Raw genomic sequence first — 16,585 nt, 5'->3', positions numbered from 1 at the left:
CTGTCTCTCACTCTCCGTTTATCTCCTCATTAGATTAACATAGGTATTGCTATGGAACAGCTTACTTCTAATGAAAAGAGGAGATGTTGTTCTCCCTGTTCTTTCCCCTGGTTTTCATTTTTCTTCAATCCTGGAAGGGAGGGAGCTGGATAGAAGTGAGGTGTCCTACCATATGCAGACCCAATTTGCCATTTCAGCTCACTCGATCTTGAGGAATTGCTTCTTTCAGTTCAGCTAAAGCTTCAGTGTTTACAAATCTCTGTCACTGTCAGCTTCAAGCAGCTAAGGGAGGTTGAAAGGCCGAGTTAGGTCAATTAATGACAGCAAGTGTTTAGTTGCTTTTCTAAACCTACTGAAAAAGAAAACAACGCTTATAAAGGATGTATTCATTTGAGGAACAATTCCTTTAATTTTTCAGTTACGTTAAATGGAGGAGTTATGCTCAGTTAAATGTTTGAGAGCATTCTGCACTGTTAGTACAGTGAAATGTAACTACCACTGCCTGTTCCTGCTTCCACACTTGTACAATTGAGTACAGTGAGCTAATACTGGAAAAGCACTGACTTATCATGTTTATAAAATGCACCCAGATAGAAGCTGCCCAAGCAATACATCAATACTCTACAGAAAATATCTAATGAATGAAACAATCTTTGAAGCAGGAAGAAAAATGAAACAGTTCCTGTCAACCATTATTTTCTGCCATTCTTGTTTCCATCCAGGTCTGCAGGACTGGACTCTGCTGATGCTGGAAGCGAAACACAGCACAGCTGAAAGAGAAGAGGCAGACTGAAAGACATCTCTGGATACAGACACAGTGATACAGCTTGGGCAAAGCACTGGAGTGCTGATATTCCCCATGGAGGAGATGGGTTTCAGGCATGCTGGAAATAGATCCTTCTTGAGAAGATCATAGAATTACAGAATGACGTCATGGCTGAGGTTGCAAAGGACCTCTGGAGGTCATCTAGTCCAACCCCTTCTTGAGCAAGCATGACCACCTAGAACCAGTTGCTGCCTAGAGCTGGATCAGGCAACTGCCTCAATTTCTGTCACACCCTCTGCAACTGCTTCTCACCTATGTACTGTGACTATCGAAGAGCCTGAAAATGAGCAGCCACATTTTAGTGCAGTTTGAATCATGGAAGTAAGTGGAAATGTCTCAAGAACATCTCTGACCTTGTGAAACTCCCCTTGTCATGCTTGACTCCTAGTGGTTGCTCATATGATGGGAGTGAGCATAAGAATATTTGTGTTAAGATCTTCCTAGCCCATTTTCTGGAGGTGGGCAGTTGTATTCCAGAGGGATACCATGTATATCTCTCTGGTGCACAAGTTAATATATTCCATAGTAAAAGTTCTCTATTTTGTGATCTGTTTGGAAAAAAAAAGGAAAGAAAGGAAAAAAATAAAGGAAAATTACAGTTGCACAGTTTCAGCCCAATAGAAACCACAGATATTTGAATGAGATGAAGAGACGGGGTTATATCTAGCAGCTCAATTGTTTTAAAGTTCCCATAAGACCCAGTGGTTGTCAACACTAAACACTACAGGTACAATGATGGGTAGATGGAGTAGTTTTGCAAAATTATTTTCCCAGAAATCACACCATGGAATTATCACTACACTTGCTTATACTCAGTTCATGACATTATTTCTGCAACTTCGAGGCCTACAAACACATCTTGAATAAAAAAAAAAATGAAGAAAAAAAAGAGAGCAAGTATTGTTCTAAATGAAAAAAAAAGCATAAAGGTTGAGGGTACAGATTAGATAAAAAATAGAAATTATTTTAGAGCAAAAATTCATGGAATTGTTCTTAAATATAACCATTACACATTCAGAGAAGTCAGCACTGAGATTATATTTGAAAGAAGCTGGAACAAAATATTATCAAGAAATTCAGAACACCAGACTTGTGGGGGGGAGCAATTAAAGTGTTTGATATGAATGCAAAAGAGGCTGTACCTGAAGGAAGAAGAGTGTTTAAGGATGCCTTGGGCAGGGTAAGTACCTTTCAATAGCTCATCTCCAGTGTACTGTTTCTTGTAGTGTAAGGTTTGTTCTTCCCTGAACTCTGTATTTGCAGATACATTATTATTTATCTCCTATCCTTGGAGCCAAAGCCACTGGCAGAAGATATAAGAAGTGGCAAATGGGTATTATGTTTACACCTCTTTCTACAATACCTCACCTGATGATGCATCACAAGCCACCAGTGGAAGTAAGAACTCACTAGCACCTTGGCTAGAGAACGAATGGTGTATGCAACTTAGTCCTGTCATGCCTTGTTGAAGGGCCAATGCCCATTTTGGTAAGTCCATATGACTCAGGGAAGGAAGGAACTTGTGCCATCACCACTACACACTGTGGTACTCAGCAAGTGCAGGGGCTGCAGACATTTTTGGAAGAAGGTGGTGTTGACCTGTCTCTGGAAGAATTTGTCATGATAAAGCATCATTATCATAAAGCAGCTATTCTAACTGGTTTTGTCATCTGTGAATTTTCTGTAATGAACAAAGGCTATATAAAATGAGACAACAAAAAGTCTTTCATTTATTTACAAGAACAAAGCAGCAACGTTGCAAATGTGAGAGTATATCCCACAGTGAGGGAATCCTTTCTAAATGATGCTCCTGACAAACTCAAGAAAAAGTGTGGTTTACAAGATGTCAGCCACTAGCAGGCTTGTGGTGAATTTGTTCATTAAGTTGTCAAGCTCAGGTGTCAAGCCACAATGTCCTGCAACCCGTGCAGAGAAGACAGCGTATCATGCCCAGAGACCACAGCAGTGGTGGCACCAAGACTGCACCACACACTCTTGTGCCCAAGACATTCTCTCTGAGGTACGAAGGCAGTCTAGATGCTGCTGTTGAGTAACCACTCTGAGAAGGCAGCGTACTTGAAGGATGATCTCTTAGGTGTGTGGCTGGGCCATAGGCTGCCAGGATACATCCCACTTTGTGTCCCAGAGAAGCTGCAGTTTAGCACCGTGAACTGTCACATGAGGCGCTGGTTAAAGTGTGCCAGATGGCACAGGTACACTTATGTGCTCTTTCCTCATATAGCAGCTGAGAAAGAAAAGCAGAAAGACGTGTTTGTGCTACTAACATTAAAAGTAAGTATACTTGCTGCTGGTTGCTTTGTATCTACATATGACACAACCTATTAACCTTCCCCTTCTCCACAAGACTGTTGACTGTATACATGTTGTTCACATCTTACCTCAATAATCTCTTCTTCCTGAAGAAGTCCTTGCATGGGAGCAGTTCTCTGCCTGTGATATTACTTGAAACCCTTCTCTGCACAATTTAGGGATCTGGGTACCAAAACTAAACTCAATATTCAAGCTTTGGGCACATGAAGGATGTGACATAATGACATATTCTGATCTGCTGTCAGTGTCTTTCATAAAAACTCCTATTTTTCCATCTGTGTTGTCAATCTGCTTTCAGGCTAATGGTTCAGAGGATCATCATAAATAAACCAATATCTTTTTATTGAATAAACAATTTCCTGGGATGTAGAGGAATGATTGGTTTATAAATACTAAATACCACTAACCTAAATTTCAGCTGACCTGTTAGACAATCATACAGTTGTTCTGTATCATGATATTCTGTGCAATTGCAGTGTCACAAGCAGATTTTACCATGATTTTGTCATTTTTTAAAGTCCCTTTTTTCCTGGACATTTCTGTATATGTTGAACTGCACAGACTCTGACTCACATCTCAGTGGGACTCTGCTCACGGCTCAGCTAAGCATTTGTTTCCACATTTCATGTCCTGTCTTTTGACTCCAGTCAAAGCAACTTTTGCCCATATTGTGTGGGAGCGTATGTAAGCTTCTCAAAATCCCATCATACTGTATGGACCAGGTAATTCTTAGCCATGTCTCTGTTGATTTTTTTTAAAGTCAAATGTATTGTGAGACATAGCTTTCAATTTCAAATTCTGTTATATTGTGGTTTCTATCAATTTGTCTTATGCAGATGTTGGACTGACAGATCTACTTCCCCACAATCAGGAAATTTTTAGAAGTCAGATACCCCCAGGTACAACATTTAATTCCCTTGGTACTAAGCATGATTTAAACAACAAACTAATTCTACAACAATCAAATTGTGGCAGAGGGGTTTGGGGCTTTTTTTGTTTGTTTGGTTGGTTTTTTAATAAATACACTGCAACAGATGTGTTACTGTTTGATACATTATTTTCTTCTATAATCTGGAATATCCAATGGAGTCCTTAAGTTAACAAGGTTCTTCAAGTTTTTTCTCTCTTAATAGATGTTATTTCCGGGAGCTTAATCCCTTCTGAAATATAACAAAGTGCAAATTGTTTAGGTTTTTTGCTTGTTTTCCTTTAGTACACTTTTTATACTCCTATTGTTACTGTTTCTTATGCACTCCCTCATGTAAGCCTTCTGCTCATAAAATGCTTAGAATAGGTGTGATTCTGTAACTTATAGACATATATTGAAGCTTGAGATGAGATCACTTGGATCATCTTTGAGAACATTTTCTCACAGGAGAACAGATTAGTCCCGATGATGCAGTTAACTGGGTCATTATTTGAATGATAGTTTTTGTCACTTCCCAGGTTAATATTGAAGCTGTCAGAAATATTGTAACAAACATAGAAATGTTCAGACATGCAGAGACATATCTGCTTTGTGATCTACATTAAAAAGCTCGCAGGTAACACAGACAAACATACTAACTTTTCCGTTTAAGTTGAGTTTAGATTATCTGATACACCTGATTATTTCACTCAGAAATATTGCCCCTGGGATTTGCAGTTTGCAAACGCTGTTGTTGGCCATGCCCTTAGTTTGAACAAGAAATGCTGGAGGGATCAGTGTGCCCTGCAGACCCCAATGAAGTGTCTGACAGGGAATGCCCAGCCTCTGCTGCAGCAGCATTTCTGCTGCTCTCTGTGTAAAATGAGAGCTCCCAGGAATGTAAGCCCAAGCCGAAAAGAAATGCCGGCACCCTAATCTAATAGAGCAAGACTTCTTATCCCTACCCTTCTGCTAACATGCAGCTGAGTACTGGACCATGGCAATGGTAAGGACATACTTTTCATATAAAAATCAATAAGAATTAAGTCAGATTAAATTAAAGTGATGGAATCCTTTTGTTTTCTTGCACGCTGTTTGTGAGCCATACTGTGGCTGGCATGATGTGTTGCTTCATAAGAAAACATATTTTAGAGGTCTGCTATGGCATCCCAAATAGAGAATTCCATCTTGGTGAAGAAAAAAAAAAAGAAAAAAAAAAAAAATAAATTAAGCAAAAACTGAGGTCTGGAAGAAAGTTGTTAATGATCCTAACTAATGAGGGTCTTAAATCCTCCTCTGGGTAGAAAAGCAGTTCAGGATGTAGATTGCATGGGCTATGAGAAATGAGAAACCTATGGAGCTAGAGAACAAGCTCCAGAATACTGTTGCTGGGGGAAATTGTTGGTGGTTTGTTTCGTATGAATGGATTTCCTTTCTCCAAGTCCTGTCCCTTCTGGAATATTTGTGACCTTGCTTCAGTTCATGGAAATCAAAGTGGTTACTTCCCTTCATATAGAATGTTGGAAGTTGCATTTTTGTAAAAGTGATGCCGTACTTTTCAAGTGCCTTCCTGAAAAGCTACTGTGAAGGATAATCTGCAGTCAATCATGTCACTGAGCCGTGGATAGGAAGGTAAAAACTATGACCTGGGATATTAGGAGAAGCAGTTCGTGAAAGTGCCTTGGAGTTAGCTAATTATCTTCCTCCTACCATCACAGCAAACCAAAGAGCAGTGTTTTAAGTAAGATGAGGGTGATGTAGAGGATATTTTTTCCATCATCACTTAAAGATCTTTGTATGAAATTATATCAGCTTCATTTTCAAGCCTGAATCTTTTGAGAATATAAATGGAAGTTGTAAAGACATTAGAACTGGTGCTCTAATGTCATAACCTTTTTTATGGCAAATCTCAAAAATCAGAGAATTTTAGAACAACCCAGGTTGGAAGGGACCTCAACAGATCATCTCTCCCAGCCTTTCATGGGAAAGGGAACCTGGATGATGTTAACTAGCACCCTGTCCAGTTGCATCATGGAAATTTCCAGTGATGGGGACTCCACCCATTTCCCTGTGTTCCACTGAAATAACTGTTCCCACTGTAAGATTTTCTTTCTTGCATCAGGACGAAACCTCTCCCAGTGCAACTTGCAACTGTTATTCCTTGTCCTCTCCATATGCCTCCTTGAGAAGAGAAAATTCTATCCTCTTTGTAGGGCTCTTTAAGTAACAGAAAATCATTATGACATTCCCTCCCCCAAACCTTCTCTTCTCCATGGAGAAACTAAGTCCTTCAGTCTTTCCTCATAGGGCAGGTTGTCCTGTCCTTTGATAATCTTTATGGTCCTCCTTTGGATCCTCTCCAGTCTTTCCACAATTTTCTTGAATTTTGGAAATCAGAACCGGACAAAGTACTCCATGCATGGCCTGGCAAGTGCTGAGTAGAGTGAGGTGATTACATCTCTTACTTCGCTAGTAATACCCTTATCAAGGCAGCCCAGGATAGCATTTGCCTTCATTAAAATATGAATGTCAATTGTTTCTTAGCTCACATGGAGCTTCTGGAGGATATACTTATGACAACTCTATAAGCAGGTTGGAGCTCTGAGCAGAAGGACCGTGACCTCCTTGTTCTATACATTATAGTGGTTTACATGGAGGCCACATTTACACTAACTGTATCTCAAAGAGTTAACCCCCTAGAAAATAGCCTCACATGCAGGCTATTTTTTTGTTTGATTATTCCCTCACTTCTTTTCTCCCTTCCTTGCTGCCTTCCTGCATTCCTTCCTCCATATCTTATTCTTTCCTTCTCCTTTTCTCTTTTTACCTCTTCTTCTAGCACTCTTGTTTGCTTTCTCTGTTCTTCTCTTCCTCTGTTCCTCTCCTTTTCTGTCACTGGGGAGAAATTCAGTTTTTGGTCAGCAATACTTCCTTCATGTTTTAGTGCCTCATACAGGGCTGATACTTTTGTGCTCAGGAGGAACACCATGCCCCTTCATGCCCAAACTGTAAGACCACATGTGGCACAAGCTCTAGAGGAGCTTTGTCAGCTGCATCTATTTTAAACTTTCCCATAGAGATGTTCCTTTATGCCTGTTATGGACTCATGGTTTTCTGAAGATCAGTTACCTTTGCATCAGCACTGATCAGGTCACAAGCAGTCTGACTCCAGAAATAGGGTGTCAATGCAAAATGACTCCTGTCCTCTGTGTATGGCAGCAAACCACAAAGTGAGAAGAAATTATTTTCCCTCACTCCTCCTATTAAGATTCCACTCTGCTTCCAAGAAATCTCCAATTATGCTTTCTGGGATGGCTGGTGGCAAGGCCACGTCAGCCCAGTGCCATGTGTGGGACTTCTTTCTGTTTCCACACATGCAGTTTGAAGTAGATAATTGGACCAAGATGTTGTTGTTTAAGGAACCTACAACATTACCTTTCATCAGCATTACCTTTCATCAACATTATCTTTCATCATTTAGGAACAAAGTCAAGCCAAAATTTGTTACAGGTGAGAGAAGAGCCCCAATATTTTCAAGTGCCTCGTGATTCTTCCACAGTCAGGCCAGTTAGTTCTCTCCAGGGAGAACAGGGACTTTAGTCATCAAAATATGGTCCTCAAAGTTGTTGTGGCATTTGTTAGTCAGGCAGCAGGTTTAAAAAAGTGCTGATGGAGCTAGAAGTACTTCTCCATGCTTTTACTGAGCACAGTTTCAACACACTTACTTCAGAATTAACATTTCTGCATTTGGTATCATTTGTTGATTTGTTTAAAGAAACAGGTGCTTTAGTACAAACAATACCCTTTTGCTTCCTTCCAAGGTGTGGAAACAAAGGTTTTGTCTTGCAAGAAAGAATCTCACCCAGTTCTTGGGAGCATCCTGTGGGAAGGGAGAGAGGGGAGGGGTGGTTTCCCTTCTGTGGTGCCCCGATATCGCTGGCATTGGTGCAACTTTCACAGCTTCACACCAAAAGATGCTGTCTCTCAACAGCATCGCTTACAGTGACACAGGAGTCAACACAGGGTGTCATCTTCTCCTTAAATATATTTAGCTGCTGCCTAGCAAACTACTTCCATATTTAGTTATAATATGGGAGAATTTCTTGGGTGTAAACTTCAGTGTGCTTGGGAGAAGGAGGACCTCCTAATCGGGAGTGCAGTCTCTGCAAACAAGCAGCCTGACTGCTGTGCTCAGCGCAAAAAGCTCCTTCCTGCCATCTCCTCCCCTCTTCCCCTGCAACTACTCCACCTCCTTTCTTTGGCAACTCAACAGCTTCTCGAAATCTGTGTTGGTGATGTAGAGCTAGCCAGGAACTTGAGGGACCCATAGTGAGAGAGTCCCTATAGTGAGAGAGAGCCAGGTCTCCTTTAGCATTCCTGACACCTGCTTGTAGAATCTGCCCTTAGCAGCTGTGCGATGCACCAGAATGCCTGTTCCATACTTCAAGTTGTGCTGCTGCCTTCTGTGCAGGTAACTAAGCAGTGCCTCTGTTAAACACCTATTCCTGATAAATGAAGCACTGATGTGCACGTCACTGTGATCTCCCAGTGGGTACAACACTGCACCTGAAGGGTGGAGGCACCCATGGTGTCTAGGCTTGCCATGCTCAGCCTGCACAGCCTCCTCTCAGCACTGATGAGAGGGGCTGGGTTTGGGAGCCATCTTTTCTGCCTTGAAGGCCTTCCTCATGGTCAGCTTTTCCTCACTTTTGTCCTGCTTCTTACCTTGCAGGAAACCAGCTGTCATTTGTTTAAGACTTCAGAAAAGGACACATTGTATACATGACTTTTTGCTTCTCTGTCCGTCCAGGACGCAGTTTGTATCTACACTCCAACTCATCCATAGCTGCAAGAGTAAAACAGGTAAGACACAACTTGACATCATGTTCTACGGGTTTTTTTTCTTCTGTAATGTGCTAGACTTTACCATTTCCTTAAAGCTGTACTATTGCCAGGATTATTTCCATCTGAAGTCTTTCCTTCATCAAAACCACTTCCTGGGGCAGAAAAGCTTATTATAGTCTGTTATTAATATTTCTGTACTAGAAAACCCTGTACAGTACTGCAGCAGCTCCTATTTTGTTCTGGTGGCTTTACATATTATCCTGGTTGAGGTTTGTCCCCTGCAGAGTCCTCTTGCTCACTCACCAATTAGTTCATCAATCTCTATTTCATTTACAACAGGGGCATTCTGTCTTTATTTTGGCTATTCTGTCCAAGAGAGAAGATAAGGAACTGCAATTTCTTCTTATCCAGCTACGTTGTTTTACTTTTGTCTTAGTTTTGTTTTAGAGTTATTTTTTTTCCTAGTAACCGCTACAGTTCTGTATTTTGGATTTAGTGTGAGACACGGATGGTTTAGTTGTTACTAAGTAGCACTTACCCTAAGCCAAGGATTTTTCATTTTCCCATACTCTGCAAGTGAGGTGCACAAGCAGCTGGCAGGGAACACGGCCAGGACAGCTGACTCGAGCTGGCCAAAGGGATATTCCATACCACAGAATGTCATGCTCAGGATATAAGCTGAGGCGAGTTGGCCAGGGGTGCTGGATTGCTGCTCAGGTGTCAGAGGGTGGTGAGCAATGCATTGTGCATCACTCACCTTTTCTTGGGATTGATTTCTCTATTATCTTCCTTTTCATCATCATCATCATCATTATTAATAGAAGTAATACTATTAATAGTACTCATTTGTTTATCTCAGCCCGCAAGTTTTACTTTTTTTCCTGATTCTGCTCCTCTTCCCACCATGGGTGAGAGAAGTGAGTGAGTGGTTGTGTGGTGCTCACTTGCCAGTTGAGGTTAAACCACAACAGCTTTAGCAGTGGTTGTTAATAAGTTCTTCCATAAAAAATAATGCTCTGCTTGGTCTTTAACTTTTCTCAATAAGAAGACAGTCTCTAGAGTTCATGGTCTTCACTTGCCTTGTTTAAAGAAGACAGCATCTCAGTCTTTGCCTAAGTTCTTCCATGAGGACTCAGAGACATGCAGGTGCCTTTGGGGCTCCAGATATTTTTATGGGGCAATTTGCCTCTAAATCCAACTTTTCAAAATGAGAATGGCATAAGAAAAGAGAGCCCCTGTGTACCTGTCCATGTACATTTAGAAAGTACTCTGGAAGGCAGAAACATTTTTGTTGTGTCAGAACAAAGTACTCATCCTGTCTTTCTCCTGAGCCTCTCCTCTTCCCTGTATGCCAATTAAATTAGTGTTTTTCCCTACCCAGTACTGTAAAAGGACACAGGGGAGAAATATTAGAGATGGGATAATTAAAGGTCTACTGCTATATAACTGTTAAAACAAATCAAAATAGGTTGTTTTTTTTCTAAATGCCCCAAATTTATGTAACTGCAGAATAGAACCATAACAACAAAAAGCAAAGCTCTTGCTGTGCGTGCAACGGAATCTACAATCTTTATTCACTAGACATTGACAAGGTTACAAAGACTAATTACAGAAGTGACCAAGAGGTTCACATTTTGTGCAGCCCTCAGGTCACTTTGTTGCCTCATGACATCCTCACTCTTCCTCTTCGATCTTCTTGCCATGAAACTCCCGGCTCTTAGCTCGGAGCTTGTTGACCTGCGACTCCGCAATGTCAGCGCGCTCCTCGGCTTCCTCCAGCTCGTGCTGGATCTTGCGGAACTTTGTGAGATTGACATTGGACAGCTCCTCCTGTGCGGGAGAGGGAGTCGTGGTGAGGAGCCCGGGGCAGGGCTTTCTCTCCTGCTGCTCCTTGGCCTTGTGGGCCTGCAGCTCTTGTCTGGGGAACAAACCTCCACTAACCATTCCTTACACATAAGTCTCACACAGATCTCCTCATCCTTCCTCCTTCAGTACACCAGCAGGACAAGCTTCCCCAGTACTGAGTCACTATTCAGGCGATAATTTGTCACCTAGATTTATCCTTTCTGTACTACTTCTCCAACTGCTTATTGCCCAACTATCAGCATGACTTAATAGCTTGAGAAAGACCCTGAAGCTTTGTGCCATTTGTTATGAGCAGAGATTCAGGAACATCTCAGTCAGTGCATGTACCCCCTGGGTTTATTCAGCCTGACCTCCTCTATCAAACAGGCTGCAGAACTTCCCTCAGCTCATCCCTGACTGATGCAGGGTGCCCAGAACTCAGAAAGGCCTCATGACACCATACTGAAACAATGTGGCCAAGACTGTTGTGCCTTGGGAGTTTCTTCCCTGCCCATCTCTTGGAATTCATACCCGTCTCAGTGAGTGTGCTGCCCCAGGGGAAGGTGGTTCCTGCTCATTCTTTCAGCAATACTTACAGCCTCCTCAGCTTGTCTCTTGTAGGATTTCACCTTCGTTTGCAGCTTGTCCACCAGATCCTGCAGCCGGAGAATATTCTTCCGGTCTTCCTCAGACTAGAGTGGTTGGTAAGCAGGAAAGAGAAGAGATGCTTGGCTCTGCATCATCATGTGAAGTGAGCAATTTCCCGTGGGGATGGTGTGTGAAAATTGGACTTGCTGGGAGAAAACTAGAGCAGTCCAAGCAGGTCTCCTGCCTTACCTGGTAGGTCAGCTCCTTTACCCTCCTCTCGTACTTGCGCACACCCTTCACGGCCTCAGCGCTGCGCTTCTGCTCAGCGTCGACCTCCCCTTCCAGCTCCCGCACCTGCAATGAGAAGCCCATCTTTGGAGCTGCCCTGGTGATTGTTTACAGGACATGTTCATTCATGCACAGCTACCAGCCCTACGTACTCTGGCCTCCAGCTTCTGGATTTGCTTCTTGCCTCCCTTCAGGGCCAACTGCTCAGCCTCATCCAGACGGTGCTGCAGGGCCTTCCCCCTCTGGGGCTTCATCCTCTCTAGGTGGGCGCTGGTGTCCTGCTCCTTCTTCAGCTCCTCTGCCATCATGGCTGCCTGATGAGAGCAAAAAGGGTCAAAGTCATTTTGGGCTGGAGACATTTTGGTGGAGAATATACCCACCATCAGCTCTGAAAGGAGCCCCCAACTCACATCTGTGATGGCCTTCTTGGCCTTCTCTTCAGCATTGCGGGCTTCCTGGATTGTGTCCTCCATTTCACTCTGAATTTGTGTGATGTCTGTTTCCAGCTTCTTCTTGGTATTGATCAAGCTGGTGTTCTGTTGAGCAACAAAAGATATTGTCCAGTGTAGTTCAGAAACAGAACACTTGTTCTAGAAATTCACAGTCCCAATTTAAACTCCTTCAAATGATGCATCTTGTCAGGTCATATGCATCTAGACAGAGGTCCTATTTGTACCAGGGTAAAAGTTCTGTTAAGCTTAGGTTAAAATTTTTATTACAAGAGGTGATTTATGAATTTACACAGATGAAAAAAATGCCAAAGGCAAAAAAAAAAGACTCTTGATATTTCGAATCTCATGAATCTAACCTGTGTATGGAGCAGCTGCACACGCTCAGTGGCATCCATCAGTTCCTGCTCAGCCACTTTCCTTGAACGCTCCGTCTGCTCCAGCGCTGCCCGTAGCTCCTCAATTTCAGCCTGCAGCAGGTTTGCTCTGCGCTCCACCATGGCCACCTGCTCCTTCAGGTCCTCCTGAGTCCTGAGAGCATCATCCAAGTGTATCTGGGTATCCTTTAAGAGAGGAAAGAGAAATTATGACATTTTCACAGTGTCAGTTACCACCAGTGTAATAATTATTATGTCTATATGATACTTAAGTATATATCTAGAGATGAAATTTATATATGTATGCATAATTATTATGTCAGTACATGCACAATATCTAAGAATGGGAGCAGGAAATCAATACATGGTATTGCACGCTGTCCAAGGCCCAGTGACAGTTCTGCCTAAATTTAAGGCTGTGCAAGGAGAAGGTAAGTCTAAATTCAAACTCCTGACTGACACAAGTAACTAACAATACTCTGAATTTTAGGGGAGCAATCTTTCAGTTGTTTAAGGAATTGCTATGTGTGATTCCCTGGGAAACAACCCTCAGGGATAAACAAGCAGAAGAAAGTTGGCAGTTCTTTAAGAACATTTTTCTCAGAGTGAAAGAGCTCTTCATTTCCATGTGTAAGAAATTGGGCGGGAGGAGACCAGAAGGCAGGAGGAGAGTATGGCAGAGTAAAGACCTGGTCAAACTACAATGTAAGAAGGAAATGCATATGCAGTGGAACAAAAGATGTGTATCTTGGGAAGAATATAGTGGTGCTGCCTGGATGTATAGGGATAGGACCAGAAAAGCTATGGAAAGGTTGGAGCTAAATTCCTGTTTTATTTATCTTTGATGTGGCCTCACCTTGAGTGTTGTGTGCAGTTCTAGGCCCCACAAGTTCAAAAGAATGCTAAACTTAAAGGCATCTAGAGGAGGGCAATAAAGCTGGTAAGAGTGTTGGAAGGCATGTTCTGAAGAGGAGCTAAGGACAAGAGATTTGTTTAGTTTGGGGAGAAGGACACAAGGAAGCTACTTAATTGCCTCTACAGCTTCTGGAGAAAGGTCAGTGAAGAGGGGGGTGCTGAAATCTTCCCCTGGTATCCAGTGACAGGATGCTGTAAATGTCCCTTCATGGGAAGTTTTCAAAGTCAGAATGGATGAGGATATGAGCAGTATGATTTAGTAAAAGATGGCCTTGCCTGGGGCAGAGGGGCTGGACTAATTGATTTTTGAAAGACTCTTTCAAACCGAACCATCCTAAGATTCAATGATTCTATATTAGACAGCTAGACACCTATGTGCATGTCCTTAGGGTACCTTCAGCACAGCCTGTGTGTTCCTCAGGTTCTTCTGGGCCTCAGCAGCCACGCGGTTGGCATGGCTCAGCTGGATCTCCATTTCATTCAGGTCTCCCTCCATCTTCTTCTTCAGCCGCAGGGCTTCGTTCCTGCTCCTGATCTCAGCGTCCAGGGTGCTCTGCATGGACTCCACAATCCTGAGGTGGTTTCTCTTCATCTGGTCGATCTCCTCATCTTTCTCTGCTATCTTCCTGTCAATCTCTGACTTCACCTGGTTGAGCTCAAGCTGCAGGCGCAGGATCTTCCCCTCTTCATGTTCAAGGGAGGCCTGGACAAGTGGACAGAAACATTTGTAACGCTGATAAAGCTATGGTTGGGTTTCTGAATAATGACAAAATATTTCAAGTCATTTCATGTCTGCCCTCTCCAGACAGAATACAGGGGGACCAAGTAGGTTTTTCAGCCATATCTTCCTATTGCTCATGTTTTGAGTGACATGTACCTCAGCTTCCTCCAAAGCAGCCTGGATTTCAGATTTCTCCTGCTCAATCTGCTTCTTGACTTTCTCCAGCTCATGGATCGCCTTTCCTCCCTCTGCAATCTGCTCCGTGAGGTCGGAAATCTCCTCTGGAAGGAAAGGTGAAAAGTATCATCGTCAACTGAATGGGGAAAGGGCCTGGTGCACTAAGGGAACAGGCATCTTCTTATCACTGCCAGCCCAGATCTACTCAGTATGGTAGACATACAAGCTTGTGAGAAAGCCCAGGCAGGAGCAGAGGGCCAGGGACTTACGCTGCAAGTTCTTGTTCTCACGCTTCAGCGTTTCCAGGTGGTCCAAGGACTCCTCATAGGCGTTCTTCATCTTAAATAGCTCCGTGCTGAGCGAGCGAGACTCCTTCTGAGAGGCTTCCAGCTCAGCCTGCGTTTCCTCGTACTTCTGCTTCCATTCTGCCAGGATCTGAAGAGAAACAGGGCTTCAGTATGGATGTGGCTATGAGATGGGATGCTCTACCCAGGAACCTCAGAAGACCTTGTCAAAGTTCTTCTGCTTCTTATCCAGAGCAGCACAGGCAGCATTTGCTCTTTCCACATCAATCATCAGGTCCTCCACTTCATTCTGCAGCCTCTGCTTTGTCTTTTCCAGGGAGGCACATTTGGCATTGACGGCTTCAACATGTTCCTCTGCTTCCTGCAGTCTCTGTGCCAGCTTCTTCCTGGGAGATGGTAAGTACAGGTTGTGGTTTGAGAGGAAAGAGTAGCCTCAGGTGTGTGGCTGATGATCTTTTCACAATAGGAAGTTTCATCACTTCATTGAGTAGATATCCCATACTTATAGACAGTGCTCGAATAACCTCTGTGCCTTCTTTGTCTACTATCCACAGGTTTTCTGTACAATTCTCTGCTCAGGGGAATATTTTCCCCTACATTTCCTAAAACGCACCCTTTGGAGGCCTGCCCAAAAAAGAACTTTAAATTTTTATTACAATATCTTAGTTGTATTTCCAAATTTCTCTTTCTTTGCCTTTCTCTATCTTCGCTGTGTAATTCCCTGTAATTTCTCGGATCATCCTTCCACACCGTCTTACATAGGGGTGTTACCCTGGCCAACTTCCAGTCTGCTGGGACCTCCCCAGTTAGCCAGGACTGTTGATAAATGATGGACAGTGTATCAGTGAGAACCCCTCACACTTCTCTCAGCACTCTAGGATGCATCCCATCCAGCCCCATAGGTTTATGCATGTGCCAGCCATTTGAGATCCCACTTTCCACGTACTTGGCCTCCTCCAGCTCCTCCGTGCGCTGAATGGCGTCCGTCTCGTATTTGGTTCTCCACTGGGCCACTTCGCTGTTGGCCTTGGACAGGGCGCGCTGCAGCTCCCCCTTGGCTTCCTGCTCCTCCTCATATTGCTCCCGCAGCAAGTCACAGTCGTGGCGAGCAGACTGCAAGGCGTGGGCCAGGGCGTTCTTGGCCTGGGGGTAGAAAGTGGGATTGGGACAGCAATGGTAATATCCTGTGAAATCTCTTCCAATGAATTAAATTAGCACTGCCAACATGGACACTGGGAGGGTGTAGGTGTTTGCAATGCAGGACAGATGTAAAACTGGAGGATGAAATCCACTAATGGTACTCTCCAGAGATAGTAAAATCTTTTCCCAGTATGGCTTGTGCTAAACTGACCCTGCCCCCATCAGGCAGTGTGAAGAGTGTTGTCAGCAGGCAGTTGTAGGAAAAGGCATCACCTTTATCTCCTCCTCTAAGTGTCTCTTGAGTTCCTCAATCTGTTGGGTGAATGCCTGTTTGCCTCTTGACAGCTGAGAAATCAGAGCATCTTTCTCCTCAACTTGACGGGAATATTCACCTGGGAAGGAGCACAGAAAGGAAATACATGCATTGGCATTTGTCAGCCAAAGAAACTGGTTTAGGATACTCTTCCACTCTACCGCACTCTGGAGGCCCTCTCACCCGACTCTGTCTGCAAACGAGCTCTTTGAGCATTGAGGTCATTGATCATGCGCTGATGCTCCTCTTCCTTTGTCTTAAGCTCACTCAGCTGGTCTTCCAGAGTGCGGCACGTCTTCTCCAGATTGGCCTGTGGAGATCACAGAGATTAAAGAAAATCAGTATCTGGGCACCTCCTTACTCTGAACAGCACAATTCTCACAAGAAAACTGTAAATAGACATGCAAGGTATATACTGCTTATTTGCCTTAGAAGACTTAAAATACAGATTCAAACAAAGACAGAGAGTTATATAATAACCAGACTATATTTTAACCAGACATGTTTTAAGATTATTTATTTTCAAGTTGTTTTCAGTATATTTTTCAGTACCTTGGC

At 43.2% G+C, this 16,585-nt stretch overlaps 1 pseudogene across 1 annotated transcript; it reads right to left on the bottom strand.

Moving 5' to 3' along the window:
• Positions 1 to 10,459: 10,459 nt before the first annotated feature.
• On the bottom strand, positions 10,460 to 16,565 carry LOC104269570 (annotated as a pseudogene). The gene is made up of 14 exons (XR_717796.1): positions 16,523 to 16,565; positions 16,211 to 16,357; positions 15,988 to 16,106; positions 15,521 to 15,717; positions 14,777 to 14,960; positions 14,539 to 14,704; positions 14,249 to 14,373; positions 13,766 to 14,074; positions 12,439 to 12,642; positions 12,041 to 12,166; positions 11,783 to 11,944; positions 11,592 to 11,696; positions 11,351 to 11,446; positions 10,460 to 10,739 (listed from the first exon to the last, which is right to left on the bottom strand). The product of XR_717796.1 is annotated as a myosin heavy chain, skeletal muscle, adult-like (transcript).
• Positions 16,566 to 16,585: the final 20 nt, after the last annotated feature.

This window comes from Apaloderma vittatum, unplaced genomic scaffold (assembly GCF_000703405.1).
Source record: "Apaloderma vittatum isolate BGI_N311 unplaced genomic scaffold, ASM70340v1 scaffold18853, whole genome shotgun sequence".
In the NCBI taxonomy this organism is placed as follows: Eukaryota; Metazoa; Chordata; class Aves; order Trogoniformes; family Trogonidae; genus Apaloderma; species Apaloderma vittatum.
Note: the sequence above shows the minus strand (reverse complement) of the source record. Positions and strands in the feature narration are given on the sequence as shown.